We start from the raw sequence: 19,989 nt of genomic DNA, 5'->3' as shown, positions 1-19,989 counted from the left end.
AAAGCAACTTGTGACTTCAAGGGAATATGACATTACAAGGAGAGAAGAACTCTCTGGAACCCAACCCCAAAGACATGGAAGATTTTATCTCCCTTTCATATAGAGTTCATATTTGCTAAAGAAATTCAAAGAACTGGAAAAAATGTCAGAAAGCAAGCCAAAGTGATATAAGAGAGCACTGAAAAGCTAATCAAGACATGCAAAAAATTCAGAAAAATGAATGTCATAAGAAATAAAATCAATGAAGAGAAAATACAAATTGAACCTTTAGATAAGAAAATAACTGAGTTGCAGGATGTTAAAAGATCAATAGATTAGGGAAAACACTCTGGAGAAAATTTTGGAAGAGAATGGAGGACTGAAGCAGTGACCTTGAATATAACAATGCACAAGGAACACAGGTAGAACAGGAAAGAGAATTACAAAGGGAAAAAATGAAGAAACACTTTGAAAACTAACTCCATTGGAAACACAACATAAAGATAATAGGTAGCCCAGGAAGGGAAGAGAGAAATCAATAGGTAACTTATTCAAAGAAATAATAAAGGCAAGAGGCACCACTTAAACTATACTTAGGTTCCAAATCTACTGAAATTGTCAAAAATTGAATGTTTTTTGCCTCTAAGTTTTGGGGTGATTTGTTATGCAGCAATAGATAACTAATACATCCAGTATGGCCAGAATATAGGGAACAAGGATTATGTGGACTCAAGAGATGTAGATGACTTGGATGACAACGTCTGTAGTAATCTGTGGAAAGGATTTGGAATTGTATTCTACTGGAGGATTTGGAGGGAAATCTGATTAGTACACTGTCTCCTATAGGCCAGCGGTTTTCAACCATAGTTGCATTTTAGAATCACCAAGGGAGCTTTTTAACAATACCTATGTGGTGCCCCACCCTTAGAGATTTTAGCTCAATTAGCCTCTGGAGAGGCTCTGGTATTGTTATTTTTTAAAAGCTCCCCCGGTAATTCTGATGTATAACTCAGACTGAGAACCAGATGTGCTTTAGGGCAAACCTGTATGGGAAGCCTGAGAGGGTAGGTTGATGAATTAGGGATCAGAACAATGAGGGTAAGTGCATATTTTAAATAATGGATTATTATATAAAATTAAATAGGCCTGATGTATCTAGGGTGATACTCTTTTTAAAAAAAAAAAAAAAGGTTTATTTATTTATACAAGAACCGGGGTACAGGCCACATGTGTGGGAGGGTGAGAGGATTCACCAGAGACAGTGCGGGAAACAACAGGCAGACTTACTGGAATACAGCAGGTGAAACAGGAGAGGTCTGCCGTGCCATGTGGGTATCTCCCCCCAGGCCGGGATCGAACCCACACTGCAGAGGCTGCACAGCTTCACAGCACTGTACTCAACTGCCTGCGCCACCAGGGAGGCCCATAGGGTGATACTCTTCTGATGAGTGCAAGTGCCACATTTGCTTATTCCTTAGATTGTTCCATCTTTCTCTTCCCACAAGTTACAATACTATGAATTAGACTCCAGAATTAAAGAGAAAAATACAGACATAGCAAATGTAAATTTTTCATATTACAACTCTTTTGATAAATTCCACCAATAGAAACAGAGAAAATCTTTGTCTTACTTTTTCAAAAAGACAAAATGAATTTGTCAGCCTACCTGGCTCTATTCTTAAAAAAAAAAAAAAAAAAAAAAAATCTGTAAGCTATATTATGTGGTTCTATAATCAATATATGCAAATAAGCAAATTAGAAGACATATCAAGATTCTTCATCAAATTTCTTAAAATGTCATCTATAATGAGAAACACAGACATTAATTCAAAAACAAAAAAAACCACTTTCATAGGATTACAATAATTTTGCATTTTGTTTATCATATTTTCTACCAGTTATCTTTTATATTTTTGGCTAAAAAATTTGTCTGAATCTTAGACTCTGATTAACATGTTAAATTTGTTTGTTGAAATACAATTAAAAATTTAATTGAAATCTAAATTTAATAATCTTGACTTTAAATTTTGTCTTAAAACACTATGGCTTTTTTTAATTTTATATATCTTACATCATTTTTCATTTTTGCACAATATATGCATTTTCACCTTGGTTATAGTTCCCATACAATTCCCACCCCCCTTGTTTTGATCCTACTCCCTTCTCTCCCCCCTGTAGTGTGTCCCTGGTTTATAGCTGCTTGTTGATTTTGATTTTATTATAATTAGTCTTTTTCCTGGTCCCTTATTTAGGTTTTCTAAATTCCTGCTATGAGTGAAACCATCTGGTATTTTTCTCTTTCTTTCTGGCTTATTTCACTGAGCATGATCCCTTACAGCTCTATCCATGTTCCTGCAAATTGCATGAGTTTATCTTTCTTGATTGCTGAGTAATATTCCATTGTGTATATGTCCCACATCTTCTTGATCCAGTCATCTATTTTTGGGCATTTGGGTTGTTCCAATAGCTTAGCTATTGTAAATAGTGCTGCTATAAACATAGGCGTGCAGTTGCCCTTTTGAATGAATGTTTCTGTGTCCTTTAGGTAAATAGCTAGGAGTGGAATTGCTGGATCATATGGAAGCTCCATCTTTAGCAGATTGAGGAATCTCCACACAGCTTTCCATAGTGGTTGAACCAGTTTGCACTCCCACCAGCAGTGCAGGAGAGTTCCTTTATCTCCACATCCTCACCAACATTTCTTGTTGCTAGTTTTTTTAATATGTGCATTTCTCACTGGTGTGAGATGGTATCTCATTGTAGTTTTGATTTGCATTTCCCTGATTACAAGTGATGCTGAACATTTTTTCATATGCCTGTTGGCCATTTGCATTTCCTCTTTGGAGAAGTTTCTTTTTAGTTTTTTTAGTTCTTTAGTTTCTTTTGACTGGGTTATTTATTTTGTTTATGTTGAGTCTCATCAGCTCTTTGTAGATTTTTGTGATCAGTCCTTTATCATTAGTGTTGCGTGCAAAAATTTTCTCCCAATCAGTGGGGTGTCTCTTAGTTTTGGTTTCTGTCTCTTTTGCTGTACAGAAGCTCTTTAATTTGATGCAGTCCCATCTGTTTATCTTTGCCTTCACTATCACTACTTTGAAAACCCTACGGCTTTTTGAGGTGAGATGAAGATAGTTATACTTGCTTCTTCTCCCTTGTCAGCTTGCGGTCTGAAAGAAGAGAAATTCAATATCTGTCTGGCTTCTGAATTCTAAAGAATTTTCAGTTTCTAGGATAGTTAAAGAATGGGGTCAAGATATGGTATGGAATCCATACCATATGCTTCTAGATCCATGGCTTCTAGAAAACCACAAGTTGAGAACAGTGGAGCAGGCCTACACATCTATAACAGAGACCTGGAATTACTTTTTGGCTTAGTCTCAGTAGAGATTTGTGATGGTATAGAGCAGAAGAGAAAGCTTAGTCTGATGGAAAAAGGAAAGAACTGGTGGTCAAGTTCTGCTGCTACATAGCTATATAGTTGTGCATGATCACATGATTTTACATGATCGTATAGTCTAAAATTTGCAAAAATAAGATATTTGAACCACTGATTCTTTCCACTCAGATTTCCCACCTGTTACACTTTCCCTAATGTCAAATGTTATTGGAACAGCAATGGGCATTTTAGACTCCAGCAAAGGAAAGATGACTTGGGAACATTCCATTTTACCTACAAATTTGAAAGCCATTTTGGATTGTTTCAAAACAACTAGACAAAGATATTAGAATTTTAATTTGGAAATATATGAAAGGTAACTTTGTAAGCTACACATTTATTAAAGAACTGAGAAAACTGGATAAAAACATAATGGAATGTGAAGCAAAAGAGATAAAGAAGAACAACAGAATTAGTGGAAACTGTGGCATTCAGAAGCAAATGGTAACAATTTTTTTTTCAGAGTATAGCAAAAACTAACTCAGAAAGAGGAAGAAATGACTCTTGGGTTGTCTGATATTCCCTTTAATTAAGATGAGTTGATCATATGGAAAAAGATTTAAACTTCCCTGATTTGACATGTGTGATTATTAATGTACTTTCAGTTTCAAATCACCCTTTCTGTCTATTCTTTGACAAATGGATCAGCCCCTTTAAATAATTTTCTTTCCCAAAAAGTTTTTTCTCTTTCCCAATCAGAACTTTGTCAGTGGAAACAGTGCAGGAAGAGACGTTTTGCTTCCTAATTCTGGTGTGCTTGGTCTGGTTCTTTCAACACATAACTTTTGCTCACAGCTTCTCTAGCAACAGACTCCTACAGTTTAGACAGTTTCTACAGCAATTTGGCTTCATATAGATCCCTCTGGCAAGTCCCTTGGGCAGTTTTGTAAAGGAGTTTCTCAGATTAGATGCTTTCCCTTTGTAACAGGGTGGTCCCCAGGAAAAGGGGGGGTTCCAGGTCCCCTGCCCCACCCAAGGGAGGATGGATCTGAGTAGCAAGGAGACACTCAAGAGATGACTGCAAGAAGGAAGGAAGGGGATCAAGGAGGAGACCTGGAAAAGGCACATGGAGAAGAGAGATGTGTGAAGAAGCTGTGCTTGCTTCTCTCTCTTGTGCTGGTACCAAGGACTTGGAGGTCATGGAATGAGACACTTGAAACAGGCGTGGGTGAGAGACTCGTGGGGAGGTTAACAATGGCAGCCTTTATCTTGATTTTGATTTTGCTCTTCTCCTTTCAATTTGCCTGGCTCTTCTACCCGAGTTGCCTTAGACTTGTGAAGAGCTTTTGGGCGGTTTTGTAAAGGAGTTCCTCAGATGAGATGCCTTCCCTTTGTAACACGGTGGTCCCGTTTGGCTGGGAATGGGTAACTTTGGGTGTTTTGTGTAAAAACTATTTTATCTATTCTTCCCTTCTCTTTGTTGCACACTAATTATAGCAAAGTTCCTTTCCATTAAAGGTCTTAAGCACTAGAATATGTACCATATGACATAACTCATTTAGAGTGGGCAGATTTGGGGGTCCTGTGGTGCCCCTTATCCTATCCTGTAACCCCATGATCAGCTCTCAAAACTTGTTAATAGAGAAACTAAACCAGGGCTAAAAACTCCAGCAGGTTCTGCTCTATGTACATCAACCATTTCTTTTTCTCTGGCGTGTTAATTTCAGTCTCTCCTATTGTCCAAGCCCACTCCACATAGAAGGGAACAGAGTTGTAACCAGCTTGTGCTTACATTCTTAGTGGTTGCAATCAGAGTCCATGTCAAGGGTCCTCTCTCCAAACTCCAGGTTAAAAAATGTCTGGGTCTTCTGCCCTCTGTTGGGCTAATTATTGTGGTCAGAAATTTGGGATATTCTAGGGCCTCCCTGGTGGCACAAAGGGTTAAGATGCAACCTATGAAGCAATCCGCAGCCATTGCAGCACAAGTTTGATCTCCAGTCAGGGAGCTACCTGCATGGCACAGCAGACCTCTTTGTCTCACCCGCTGCTCCCCTCAGTAGTATATATCAGTCAATCTGCCTGTTCTGTTCCCCACTCTGTCTCTGGTAAATCCTCTCACCCCCTGCACCTCTGGCCTGTACCCCAGTTCTTGTATGCACAAATAAATCTTTTCAAAAAATTGGGGATATTCTAGTTAGTACAGCTTGGATAACAAGCTGACTGAGACCTGAATGCAGAATTCATTACCAGAAAAATGGAGAACATGTTGTGACCATCTGAGGGAATTTTGAATCAGGTAAACACACTAATTTGTTTCTACTGTGATAATCAAAATTAAAAAAAAATCCCAACTTTCTAGAATAACATGTTTTCCATCATCAATGCTCATCTTTTTTTTTTTTTTTTTTTATTAACTTGGGAGAGGCTGAGTTTTGTAAAGTCTTTCCTCTTGAGCATGCTCAGTAGTGATCTGACTGACTCTAGTAAGGGGAGGTAGATGATGCTCAAAGACTTTTCTGCCCATATGCTTATAAGAACCTATTGGCTGGATATATAGGTTGTACCTTGCATTTGGGCTGACACCAAACCTGTGCTCTGGTCATCAAGATTTACACTAGAAGGAACTGCAATAGTTGAGAGAAAGAGATACCAATACCTCTCCACAGATCTGTGTTCGACTTCAGTTTAGTACTATTCATCATAGGTAGGCGTGACTAGTTCAGGGACTAGACCACCACAGCGAACAAACAAAACATCAAAGGAACCAAGCAACACATTGAATCACAATATGTATCCCTGGCAAACATACCCCCCTCAAGTGCCTCTTTTCATATTCATTTTATTGGTTCAAATTAGATATCAAAGAGTTCACATTAGAGAGTAACCACAGTTATACAATGAGGGTAGAAAAATCTTTCCAGTCAAAATGAGGGTAGGGAAAATTGACTGTAGTTTGTATTTCATGTGACACCAGAGACTTCACACTGGAAACAGGGAAGGGATGCTCTAGATGCAGTAAATCTTTCAGCTGTCTGCCAAATATTTTTCATCACTAGAGAACCCAAACTCAATTAAATATGTGGATATGCAATAAATATAGAAACATAAGAATTTAGTGGATTAGAAGATCCCCATTTGGATTCAAGTTCTTTTATTGGATTTTTAGCTTATTAGGAATAAACCCCATGCAGTTTTATCCCTAAACTCCTCAGAGTAAATTGCGAGAAATCATGTCATGAGTGAGATCAACTATGACACAGACAACTAGCTGGGCATTTGCTAAACAAAATTTTCCAGCCTCGTCTGCAGTTAGAGGCAGCTGGGTAGCTGAGTTCTGGCCAACAGAATGTGAGTCAAGGTGGGCCTCCCTGGTGGCGCAGGCAGTTGAGCGCCACACTGTGAAGCTGTCTGCAGCCTCTGCAGTGCGGGTTCAATCCCGGCTGGCCGACGAAAATCCCACATGGTGCAGCAGACCTCTCCTGCCACGCCCACTGCTCCCCTCATCAGAGTATTTCGTCAGTCTGCCTGTTCTGCTCCCCACTCTGTCTCCGGTGAATCCTCTCAACTTCCCGTGTATCTGGCCTGTGCCCCGGTTCTTGTATAAAAATAAATAAATCTTTAGGAAAAAAAAAAAAAGTATGTGAGTCAAGGTGATGATGTATGTCACCTCCAGGACAGGTCCATGTGATCCACCCATTCTCTTTTTGCTTCCTCTAGTTTTGTGGAGATGAACACCACAGCCTGAAAGTCATGTGTTGAAGATGAAGGAGGCACAGATAACTTTTTTCTTTTCTTTTCTTTTTTCACTCTTTTTAAGTGTTAGTTATTAATGTGGTGATTAGTGCAGAAAAAGGAGGACTGGTTTGAAAAGCTTCACCCACCCTTGATACTCAGCCTCGATACCACTGTAGAACATTGTCATGGCAGGAAGGGCACAGTGCAGGTTCTCTATGATCCAAGCAGAGTAAAGGAGGAGTCCTATAGCCCTCAGTGGATTTTGCAGGCTTTTTTTGGGATTTACCAGGTACATGGCAGGCAGAGGTGCTGGAAGGCCGGGAGGCTGGCAGGCCTCCCAGCCCCCAGCAAGTCTTCACTCTTTCTGGGCTCTCCGGCCTTCTCTCATGTTCGTTCTGCTTCTCTCGTGGTCCTGCTCACGTGGTTCCTCCTTCTGCTTCTCTCGTGGTTCTTTATGCTTCTGCTGGCGTCCCCGTGATGCCACCCTTATAAGCCCAGTCTCTCAGCACAGGTGAATCCCATCTACGCATCCCATCTCAGCACCCTACTCCAGGTGCCCGCCATCAGGCATGCATTCAGGACTGCAAGGATCCATCATCAATCCTAATGGCAGGAGGGCAGAAAAGCCTGATACCTTTTCACTTACCCTACAAACATCCAGCCAAAAGTGTCGTCTCATTTACTCTTTGGGGCAAATAGCAGAATACAGCTAACAGCAACTCCTAATGTGTCTACATTTATAACCCAGGCACAGAGAGGCTGACTAAAATTTCTTGGTTGCCAGTCTACAGGTCCATTGGTCCAATAACGTTCAGGTGACCACTTGTGGTCAGGTCAACCATGATGAGGGCATAGAGTCATGAAGCATCTGTGGTGCAGCGTCCTCTATCATGGGTAAAATCAGGCAACTTCTGAAATAAAGGGATGAGGAGATGGGAATGTGATAGGTATCCACTGCATCAGTACAGTATATTACAGAGAATGTTTAAGATTGTCTACAATGTTTACCAGATTTGAGGTGTAAGAGCAGGAACTGGCCACAGTGCAGGTTTTCTGATCCCATGCAGACCGGGTAAAGGAGGAGTCAGAGTCCTCAGTAGTTTTGCAGGTTTTTTATTTGGGGTTCACCAGGCATATGGCAGGCAGGGGTGCTGGCTGGGGGGCTGGCAGGCCTCCCAGCCCCCCAGCAAGTCTTCACTCTATCTGAGCTCTCTGGAGTTCGTTCTGCTGCTTCTCGGCTTCCGCTTCGGCTTCTACTGCTGCTGCTGCTACTGCTACTGCTACTTTGACTTCTACTGCTGCTGCTATTGCTGCTGGCATCCCCGTAACGCCGCCCTTAAAAGCACAGTCTTAACTCAGCTGAATCCCATCTACCTATGCCCACACCCTATTCCAGGTGCCCGCCATCAGGCATGCATTCAGGACTAGGATCCATCATCTATCCTGATGGCGGAAGGGCAGAAAAGCCTGATATTTTCTTTACCCTACATGAGGCAATGGGAAAATGTACCATTAACAAATTTGTGTATATGAGATTCTTTAAAGGGATTTCCTATCTTGAGTATTCAAAGATGCTCTAATTTATTGAATAGTCTACATAGCAAGTGCTGCTCTTGAGAAGGAATATACAGTTGACTTGGTGAGTTGGTGGGGGTTTTAAGTTTATTTATTTGTATTCCCTTTTGTTTTTATTCCTTTCCCCTCTATTTAGATTAGGAGAAAACTGCAGCTACATTTAGAATTATATGATTTGGCAGCTGATGTTTCTATATTTTTCTGCTAGTGAATGAGCTTTCAATATTTGAATTTTTGCAAATGTAAATTAAAACTTACTAGTACTTTATGAATACATACACTTGGTAAATTAGTCAGCATGGCATGCAGTGCAAAAGTTTTATAATCACAAACAAAAACAAAAACAGCCAGACTGCTTTCTTCTCTGCTAGTAAGTTTATAATAAATCAAACTTTAAAGCTCAACATAAGCTTGTATATTCTTTCATAAAAAATGCCAACTGGACTACAGTGGCAATACCTGATGGGGGTATCCAAATGTTACCTCAATTAAAAATAAATAAATTTTTAAAAATACCAAACTGGGATTTGTAAGTTACATGCTTCAATAGCTACTAATTGTCTGTTACTCTATATAGGTCACGACTGCACTGATTTTAGTTTTCCCATTTGTAAAATAAACTGATGAAAATAGATGTCTAATGGATGTTCCAACTTCAGAAATCTCACGGCACTAATTACAAATCTCAGAGAAGGTGGGTAAGTAGTTATTTACAAGACCAACACTTACTAGAAGGGCAGGGGAACAGAAATAGTAAAGAATATTGAACAACAAAACAAACTGTTAACAAAGCAAATCTCAGTTGTCAGAAGTTACTGCTGTTGGGGAGAACAGTACCTTAACAGAATCAAGGGAGAAGGGTCAAGAAGGATTATATGGTGGATGGCGGGAAGATCTGGGTTCAAGGGGATTTTAACAGGTATTTCAAGGTAGGGAACAGACTGGGATAGGGAAAATTTGTGAAATAATAGCTTAGGGTTGGTGAATATAGGGAGGCAAGAATCTTGGAGTCAGATGAATAAACTGTGCTTTGATAAAGGGCATGATTGTCGTCTCAGATAAGCTGATTTGCAGGGATTTCCTGAAGCAAACAGTGAAGTTATTGATTGGTTTATGGTTTTCTGGGCAAAATTTCCTGGAACAAATAACTAAGTCATGTTGACACAGGTGGTCTCAGTTCTTTGGCCTTCTAGCTATGTCTTATTAATGCAGGTGGCAGAGTTCTCATGAACTTTTTATTGATGCATAACAAAATGACCTATAGCAGAAAAATCGTTGATGAAGTTCTGCTCCTGGCCTTTCTTCAGTATTCTTGACTACTCATATAGTGAATTTCCTACTTGATATCTCCTCTTGGGATGTATTATATATATTTTGAATTAGAAATGAAATAAACAAATTCCGAAGAGAACTCCCTCCAGTAGTCTCCATTTCAGTAAACAGCTCTATCATCTATGCAGTTAAATAAAACACCAAGGAGCCTTCTTTTTTATTATTTTTTTTATTTTTTTAGGAGCCCCTCTTTTTTGTCATACCCTGACAGGTCATAACAAGTCCTATGGGTCGGACCTCCAAAATATACCAAATCCAACCACTTAACGCCTTCCGTGTTGAAACTCTAGTTCAAACGATTATTATCTTTTGCCCAAGCACAGAGTCATTTTATTATAAATGCCACATTGTTCTTTTGCTTTTTCTAGATTATGCACACTTATTCCATGTCAGGTTCTTATATTAGTCTCTTCACTCTCTATCTAGATCATTATTCATCCAGATCTTCCCATTGCTCCTTCTCATTGTTGAGATCCATCACTGAGATCTCAATGCTGAATCATCTAACTAAAGTTGGCCTCTTTCTCCCTAACCACTGATTCCTTATTTTATTTATTTTATAGTAGTTGGCAATTTCTGAAACATTACCTATACTTCGTTTCCTTGTTTCCTGTGTATCTTCCCATTGAATATAAATTCCATTAAGGTAGAAAACCTACCTACTATGTACCAAGGTCCAGTGTTCCCAAAGCCTTGAACAGTACTGGCACAGAGTAGATTCTCAAGAAATAACTGTGAAATGGTTTGTGAAGAAATTTTCAGCAAAAAAAAAAAAAGAATGGGTGGACATATGGATTACTGCATTATTTTAAAAGTAAGACCCATTAATGGTACTATAGTCAAAGATGCTAAATACATAACACATCGTCATTAATGGCTTCATGTGCATACTTCAGCACCTACAGTAACTAATTTATGAAATAGATTCATTTCATCCAGTGAATCTCAATATTAAGTAATGAAATTCTTTTTATGATAAAATTGAGTATTATTAGATTCATAATAGATATATTTATTGGATTATAGCCATGCATGGTTTAACAATGGGGATATATTCTGAGAAATACATCGTGAGGCAATTTAGTTAAAGAGGCAGGAAAAGGGAGAATACAGTTAGGGATAAGAGGTTCAGGAAACATCTGAATGTTTAAGTAGCTCAAAGCCAAGAAAAAAACATGAGAAAAGGTTGGCTTAAAACTTAAAAAAATTTCTGACTTAACAGAATTTATTTATTTATTTATGCAGAAGATAATTGTTAAAATAACTTTCTGGATTTTGTAAATATATTTCAAATGATATTTCTTTATTTCATAATAGCGAAACTATTTTAGTGATCAAAAGCAAATATACTTATTTTTACACACCTCTACTCAAGCAACTTAAAGGGAGTTGGTGTTCAGTTGATGATGGGGAGGGACTCACTCAGGCAGTTCTCTGGGAAGTAACAGCTATGGAATAATGTCACTGAGTTCAGCAAGTTGAGGAAAGCATAGTGTCACAGTACAGGAAAGCAAAGGCTAGTGAAGGGCTGGGACACAAGCGTAAAAAAGAGGCTAAAGAAAATGAAGGAGAAATCAGGAAGCCAGTTCACTTTATATGAACTTCAACAGATAGACAAACTCTTTTAAAATCAAATACCTTTTGTTAAAATTAGGCCAAAAATACCTTGAAAAAATACTAATGGAGTACCTACTACCTTCCAGGCATTGAAGTGGCAATGAGAATGTAAATATTGACTCAAAAAGAAAAGCTACAGTTCTTGTTCTTCAAGCTCTTTTTTTTTTTTTTTAAAGATGTATTTATTTATACAAGCACTGGGTACAGTCAGAAGCGCGGGAGGGTAAGAGAATTCACCAGAGTCAGAGCGGAGAGCAGAGCAGGCAGACCAATGAAGTACACTGCTGAGGGGAGCAGTGGGCAGCAGGAGAGGTCTGCGCGCCATGTGGGACCCTCACCAGGAGGCCGGGGATCAAACCGGTGCTGCAGAGGCTGCGGGCAGCTTCACAACCCAGAGCTCAACCGCTGCGCCACCAGGGAGGCCCTCTTTTTTTCTTTTTTTTTTAAGATTTTATTTATTTATATAAGAACCAGGGTACAGGCCGGATATGCGGGAGGGTGAGAGGATTCACCAGAGACAGAGTGGGGAACAGAACAGGCAGACTGGCTAAATACACTGCTGAGGGGAGCAGCAGGCGAGACAGGAGAGGTGTGCTTCACCATGTGGGATTCTCGTCGGCTGGCCAGTCAGGATCGAACCCGCGCTACAGAGGCTGTGGACAGCTTCACAGTGCTTCGCTCAACCGCCTGCGCCACCAGGGAGGCCCTCAAGTTCTTTTTTTTAAGTGACAATACAGATGAGACCTCAACAGGGTTCAAATCACCTAAGGCTGCATGTTTCTACCTCTGGGGTTTGACCTTTATTCTGAGAACAATGAGAAACTGTCAAAGGATTAAAGCAGCTGAATGATTAAATGATTAGATTTTCATTTTACAAAGAATAATGAGCTGTTGGTATTTAGAGGATGATCATGGGTGAGAGATTGGTAGTGGCTGTTATAGGCAAAGAAACTAGGAAAACGTTTGTTTAGAAGGATGCTGCTATAAGCCAAGCGAGGAGATGATGGCAGACATAACTTAAAGAACTACACAGGAGATGAAGATACTCAGATGGAAATGCCAGCAGCAAGGAATGGACAAAATCCAGTGGATGGTGTGATGAAAAGAATAGTTAAGAAAAGGGTGTGGGGGGTCAAGGTTGAAAATTCATTTGGCAGAGAGAAGATAAAAAGTCATCAAAAGAACCTTGACTCTTTTTTATTTTTGAATTTTTACATTTTGTAGGGTTTTTAATATAACATTTATGCCAAAACAGTAATTTATTTTATTTTATTATTATTTAAATATTTTATTTTATATAATTCTTACAACTTCTTTCATCTTTGCATAATGTATGCATTTTCATTTTGGTTATATTCCCCATACAATTGCACCTCCCCCCTTATTTTAACTCTAGTCCTTCCTTTCCCCACCCCTTTCTCCCCCCGCCCCGTAGTGTGTCTCTGGTTTATAGTTGCTTGTTTGTTTTGATTTTTACTTTGTATTGATTAGCGTTTTTCCTGGTCTCTTATTTAGGTTTTCTAAATTCCTGCTATGAGTGAGACCATCTGGTATTTTTCTTTTTCTTTCTGACTTATTTCGCTGAGCATGAGCCCTTATAGCTCCATCCATGTTGCTGCAAACTGCATGTGTTTATCTTTTTTGATTGCTGAGTAATATTCCATTGTGTATATGTAACACATCTTCTTGATCCAGTCATCTATTTTTGGGCATTTGGGTTGCTTCCATAGCTTAGCTATTGTAAATAGTGCTGCTATAAGCATAGGGGTGCAGGTGCCCTTTGGAATTACTATTTCTGTGTCCTTTGGGTAAATAGCTAGGAGTGGAATTCCTGGATCATATGGAAGCTCTATGCCAAAACAGTAAATTAAAAGAAACCTCTAGTTTATTAATTTCTTTAAAAAATTTTACTATTGTAAATTGTGCTTGTACTTAGAAATCAGGAAATAGAGAGTACTTTCCTTTACTTGATCTTAGCCAAAAGGCTGAGAAGTGATTAGAGAGGACTTTCCTTAATGATAAACTTCCTTATCATCTATTTAAGATTTTAAAATAAATTAATTCATATATTGAACAAAAGAACTGGTAAGATACTTTTATGTGTGTGCTCCAGATACACTCTTATGTGGCTGACAAAAGCATCATTCTCCAATTTTAAAGGAATGTTCTGAATGTGAAGTCATAGGTAGTAGCAATGAGGCCATCCATGTTGGTTTTATATAGACAAAATCTAAATTATTCATATTAGAAATGTTCTAACCACAACTTTTTCTAATTATCATGTTCCCCAAAAGTACTCTTGAATTAAAAAAATAATTACAGTCAACTCTGTCACAAGGCAGTTTTGGTAGACTCTTTTTTTTTTATTATTTTATTTTTATATTCCCCATACAATTGCAACCCCCTTATTTTGACCCCAATCCCTCCTTTCCCTGCCCCCTAGCCCCCATAGTGTGGGTAGACTCTTTTTTAAAAAAAATTTACTTTTCTTTCCAAAGCAAAATAAGAAAGCAGATCTTTCTACTTCATCCATAGGTATAGAAAAAAATGATCATTATTATTAATTCCAAGTGAGCTTTATATATATACACATACATATATATATGATTTTATATATGTATGTATGCCAAGGTATGGTAATTATAAAGCTTTATATAAATATATGTATATATGCCAAGATATGGTAATTTAAACCTGTATTTGTATCCAGTTACATTTTCAGCATAATTCTGTATTTCATTAATTATTTCAATTGGTATTTATAATGCAAGGACTTTGTAAGCCTCTGCTCATTAAAAAGACTTGCAATTTACTCCTAAGAATGCAAAAACAGGGCCTCCCTGGTGGCACCAGGGGTTAAAGAACCGCACTATGAGGCAATCCGCAGCCTCTGCAGCATGAATTCGATCCCTGGCCAGCCAGGGAGCAACCCAAATGGTGCAGCAGATGTCTCCTGACTTGCCCACTGCTCCCCTCAGCAGTGTACTTTGATCAATCTGCCTATTCTGTTCCCCACTCTGTCTCTGGTGAGTCCTCTCACCCCCCACATCTCTGGCCTGTATCCCAGCTCTTGTATGCATAAATAAATAAATCCTTAAAAAAAATGCAGAAACACTGATTTTAAGTGACTCATGCCCTCCTATGTTCATTGCAGTACTATTTACAATAACCAAACTATGCAAACAACTTAAGTGCCCAAAGACAGATGGACACTTAGGGTACTCTAATTAAAGAGTACTTTTGGGGAACATGATTAGGAAGATGTTGCATACATACAAAATTGAATACTATTCTCTTATGAAAAAGATAAACTCTTGCCATTTAAAACAATATGGGTGAAACTGAAGGGATTATGCTAGATGAAGGAAGTCATAAAGAGAAAGACAAATATCAATGGTACCACTGAGATACAAAATAAAAGGTTAGATAAAACCAAACCAACAACAACCCCCAGAAATGTAATTGTAGAACTGAGGCTACTACAAGGGAGTGAAAGGGGAGAGAGCAAAATTAGGAGGGACACAGTGGACTATGATGAAGGACTATGGGTGCCTGGTAGTAGGTGTGGTGTGGTAACATACACTGAAAGAGTGTGATCCTATAACTCTAAATCATATACCATGTTGTAAACCAATGTTATGTTAGTAAAAAATTAATTAATTTTCTAAATAAACATTCATAGATATAAAAGTTCATTATGTAGTTAATGTGTAGGCAAAACACTGAGGTAACAGTGAAGTGAAATTCATAAGCTTGATAATAAAGTTCTGGTTAATTATTAATTTATAAAACTTTTAAGAAATAGCACCTTTAAAAGACAAAAGCTTATTGCCTGAGGAAGTGCTGATTAGGATCTAATTGATTGCATTTATGAAGTTAGAAATTAATAAGCATAGAAAAATAAGATAATAAAGGCAGGCCAGGTCCCAAGTATTTGGTGTCTCAGTCTTTGGAGGGTAAGAGCCTACACACATTAACTCAATCTGTGGGCAGATTATTGGGCAGCTCTAGAATCTCCTATGGGAGGAAAGCCATGAGAAGTTAGGAACCTATCTCGAAACCCATTTGAGAATAAGCACATAATTTACACTTCAAGTTCACTGTTACATAAGTTGCTTTCCAGGTGCTGAAAGATTTGGGTGCAACGAGGTCTCTCAAACCATCCCTTGGTGCTCTAATAGGCCTACATATCTCATAATATCTCGGGGGCACTGGGAATTAGAGGATTGTGCCTTGATTTCTAATACTATATTAGCTACTGGCATGGCATTTTCATAAAATCATTCAATGTTTCAGAGTTTTGGTTTGCTCATCTGTAAATGATTATAAAAATATCTTGATCTGTGTTATTTAGATCAGGATTGAATGTATAGAAATGCCTTGTACATAGAAAGCAATGATTAAATGCTCGTAATTACTATGAAAGCTTAAGGCATTAAATCAACAATTTTGTCATATCCCAAACTTCTTTACCATTGTATTCGCTTTCTATTGCTACTGTAACAAGTTACCACAAACTCACCAACTTAAAACAATATAAAAATATTATCTTACAGTCACAGAGGTCAAAGTCTGAAAAGGATTGGCAACTGGGCTAATATCCTGTCTGTTGAGTATTCTTCTGAAACTGTAGGGGGAGGATTGTTTCCTTGTTTGTGACCCCCAGCTGGTAATTACAATATGTGAACCTCAGCTTCTGTCATCACATCATCTTTTCTGATTCTACATGTCTGTCTGTCTCTTAGAAGGACCCTTTTGATTACATTGGGTTTATGGGATAATGCCAGGTAATCTTGTAATCATCCCTTATCAGGACCCTTAATTTAACCCAATCGCAAATTCCCTTTGCCATGTAAGGTTATATATTCACAGGTGGTTAGTCAGAGTTCTCCAGAGAAACAGAATCAATAATATATATATATAAATGGCAAATATATCTGCTATTTATTATGAGAAATTGACTCACATGAATATGGAGATCAGTACATCCAACATCTGCAGTATGCAACACCAAGTTCAAGGCTCAGCAGCACGGATGGAGCAGATAAAGTCCAAAGAGAATTCTCTCTTGCTCAGAAAGGCTAGACTTTTTGTTCTATTCAGTCCTTCAAGTGTTTGGATGAGGACCACCTACATAATGGAAGGCAAAGAACATCCTATTTGACTCATAAAATTAACCATCATAACATGTTTCAGGGATTAGGACAAAGATATCTTTTGGCTTACTTTGGTTTATCTTTAGGTCAAAGAAATCTTTGTGGGGGGCGGGGGAGGCGATTGATCTGTTCACCAAAATATCCACCTCTTTTTATCCGTATATTGAGTTCTATGTTAATCATTAAATCTATAAAAACTAGTTAGCCTGGCTTTTGCTTTTAAGGAACACACATTTAGTGGAGAGGACACACAAATTGATAAGTACAACACACTAGAGTAGGTGTAATGATAGAGTTATGCGCAGTGTGCCATGGAAATACAGAAGGAGAAGCAAGTAATTCAGCTTGGGGGTGGGAAGTGCAGGTGGAGAAGGTGGGGGTGACAAAGAAAGCTTTCTAGAGGGGATGATGCTTAAGTTGAATTCAAAGGATATGTGGGAGTTAAAAAGGGAAAAAGACATTGCAGGAAGAGGAATCAACCTGAGCACAGAGAAGTAACTACTCCAAGTGTGATTCTGCACTCACTTTCTCATGTAAATTAACTTTACTTGAAAGTTTTTTTTTTTTTTTCATGTAAGGAAAGAATATGTTGACCAGAGAACTCAAGTGGCTAGTTTTCTTGACAATAACATTTCTCAGTGTAATGACTAAATTGGCATTCAGGTATGTATCATTCTTTATAGTGTGGTAGGTATTCTTGGCTACTGACAAAAGCACTATCTTGGCCTTAGTTCTTCCAAACAGAAATGCAATTTTGTTCAGAGATTTGGCATAACACATTGAGGGGAAGTGGGTCCTCCCTTAGCCCAAGGGGAAAAATTATGAGTGTACTAATTTAATGGACATATCCATTCCTTTTTGTGGTGACTGGCCTAAGGAGACATGGTTGTGGCCATTGAGACAAAAGAAAAAAAAAGAGAAGTTGACTGGGAAGCTTTCAGAAAATATTTTTTCTTCCTGATAAAAAAGGTGATATATAAAAAGAAGCTCTCAACCCTTCTTTCTTGCTTGCCCTTTGACTTGATTGAGAATATGTTTGGAGGTGAGGTAGCTATTTTATTTCTATGAGGAAAACAGTATGATATGCTGAGCATGAGAGCAGAAAATAGTCACTAGCCTTAGTGACATAATTAAACAGCTGGAGCAATGGTGCTGGGTAGAGATCAGTGAACATATGTTGGTGCCCTCAAAGGTTATGTGCAAAATAACCAAGACTGTATAATAATCAACATTATTTATGAGTATTTCTTTGTTTTTTAATTAAGTTAGCATTGGTTTACAACACTTGTATAGGTACCAGGACTACATTTTCTTTTTTTTTTTTTTTAATTGTTGTTGACTATTTTCTTTTTTTTTTTTTTTTTTAAGATTTATTTATTTATTTATTTATACAAGCACTGGGTACAGTCAGAAGCGCAGGAGGGTGAGAGAATTCACCAGAGCCAGAGCGGGGAGCAGAGCAGGCAGAAGAACCGAAGTGCACTGCTGAGGGGAGCAGCGGGCGGCAGGAGAGGTCTGCGTGCCATGTGGGACCCTCCTCCAGTGGCGGGGGAGCAGCCGGGGATCGAACCGGCGCTGCAGAGGCTGCGGGCAGCTTCGCAACCCAGCGCTCAACCGCTGCGCCAAAGGGGAGGCCCAAGGACTACATTTTCTTATCACCCCCATTACTACATGTCTACCTCCAAACAATGTCTACCAACAAACAATTTCTACCCATTCTCTTTTCCCTCCTTCCCCTCTGATAACCACCATTGTTTTTTTTTTTTCTTTATATTCTACAAATGAGTGAAATTACATAGTATTTCTCACCTTATTTCACTTGGCAGAATCCCTCTAAAGTCCATGGGTGTTGATGCAAATGGCAAGATTTCATCTTTTTTTTATGGCTGAGTAGTATTTCATTGTGTAAATATACCACATCTTCCTTATCAATTCTTCTGCTGCATCTTGGCTATTGTGAATAGTTCTGCCACAAACATAAGGGTGTATATGTCTTTTTTAGTTAGTTATTTAGTTATTATTTAGTTATTAGTTACTAGTTAGTTATTAGTTATTAGTTACTAGTTATTAGTTATTTAGTTAGTTATTCAGTTATTTCTCACCTTATTTCACTTGGCAGAATCCCTCTAAAGTCCATGGATGTTGATGCAAATGGCAAGATTTCATCTTTTTTTTTTATGGCTGAGTAGTATTTCATTGTGTAAATATACCACATCTTTCTTATCAATTCTTCTGCTGTATCTTGGCTATTGTGAATAGTTCTGCAATAAACATAAGGGTATATATGTCTTTTTTAGTTAGTGTTTTCATATTTTTGGGTAAATACCCAAAAATGGAATTACTGGATCATATGGTAGGTCTATTTTCAAATTTTTGAGGAACCTCTGGCCTGCTTTTTATAATGGTTGTACCAGTTTACACGGGGCAAGATTTCCTTTTTCTCCACATCCTTGCCAACATTTGCTATTTCTTCACTTTCATATAATAAGGGGAGAATCTGTCTTTTTATCTTATCATAGCCTGGAATGTTAGACTACAGGAGGTTGTAGGGAAAAGAAAGAAAAATTCTTCTTTTGAAAGGTACATTTATTTTAAACAATTTCTAAATTTTTCTATAACCTCCTAAACTTTGAACTTTGAAATCAAGAAAAATCACTTCATCTAATAATACTTTATCTCTTTTTGTCCTCCAATTTTTGGAATGTGTTTGTTCCAGTAAGGTCTCAGGTACTAAGGAAACTCTTTTACTTACAGTTTTATTTTGCACTTAACTATTTTTTTAAAAAAGATTTCAACTATGCACAAAATTGTTATTAAAGCATAGAAATATGTTTAAATTTAGAAACTGACTTATTTTCCTTTAAATTCTGATTCATATTTACATGTGACATTCCCTGAGATTCTCTAAAAAGCATAAAGTATATACATATACCTCTTAAATCATGAATTTCATTGTTTTGAGTATAATATTAATAAATAGTTAATAAATAAAGAACCAGAGAATACATCTAAAATGAATATTCCATTCAATAACATTTGTGTTTTTTTAAATTATTTTTTTATTAAAGTGCAGTAAATGTTCTGGCCCATTATTGTACTTCTTGCATTATATATTGATTTATAGCACATTGAAGTAGCAATTATTCTCACTGCTGCAAAGTGCTTGTGCTCTGCTCACTCAACATGCAAACATTTCAAATTACAGTACATTAAGATGTC

The 19,989-nt window shown here is 38.0% G+C and overlaps 1 long non-coding RNA gene across 7 annotated transcripts in view; it reads right to left on the bottom strand.

The window, feature by feature from the left end:
- Nucleotides 1-19,989, bottom strand: part of LOC119247483 (uncharacterized) — an 85,890-nt gene that overhangs the window by 46,139 nt on the left and 19,762 nt on the right. For 3 of the 7 annotated variants that reach the window (XR_008552198.1, XR_008552196.1, XR_005125764.2), the window contains 4 exons: nucleotides 18,873-19,031; nucleotides 18,580-18,736; nucleotides 16,581-16,744; nucleotides 6,180-8,001 (listed from right to left, as the gene is read on the bottom strand). This is a non-coding gene — a long non-coding RNA (uncharacterized LOC119247483). Of the gene's footprint in view, nucleotides 1-2,059; nucleotides 3,147-6,179; nucleotides 8,002-16,580; nucleotides 16,745-18,579; nucleotides 18,737-18,872; nucleotides 19,032-19,989 lie in introns of those variants that run through there. The other 4 variants (XR_005125765.2, XR_005125767.2, XR_008552197.1 and 1 more) reach the window with 2 other exon arrangements.

The sequence above is a fragment of the Talpa occidentalis genome, unplaced genomic scaffold, assembly GCF_014898055.3.
Source record: "Talpa occidentalis isolate TD23 unplaced genomic scaffold, MPIMG_talOcc4v2.1 talOcc4.16, whole genome shotgun sequence".
Taxonomy (NCBI): domain Eukaryota; kingdom Metazoa; phylum Chordata; class Mammalia; order Eulipotyphla; family Talpidae; genus Talpa; species Talpa occidentalis.
The sequence above is the reverse complement of the archived record's forward strand: the minus strand, read 5'-3'. Positions and strand labels throughout refer to the sequence as shown.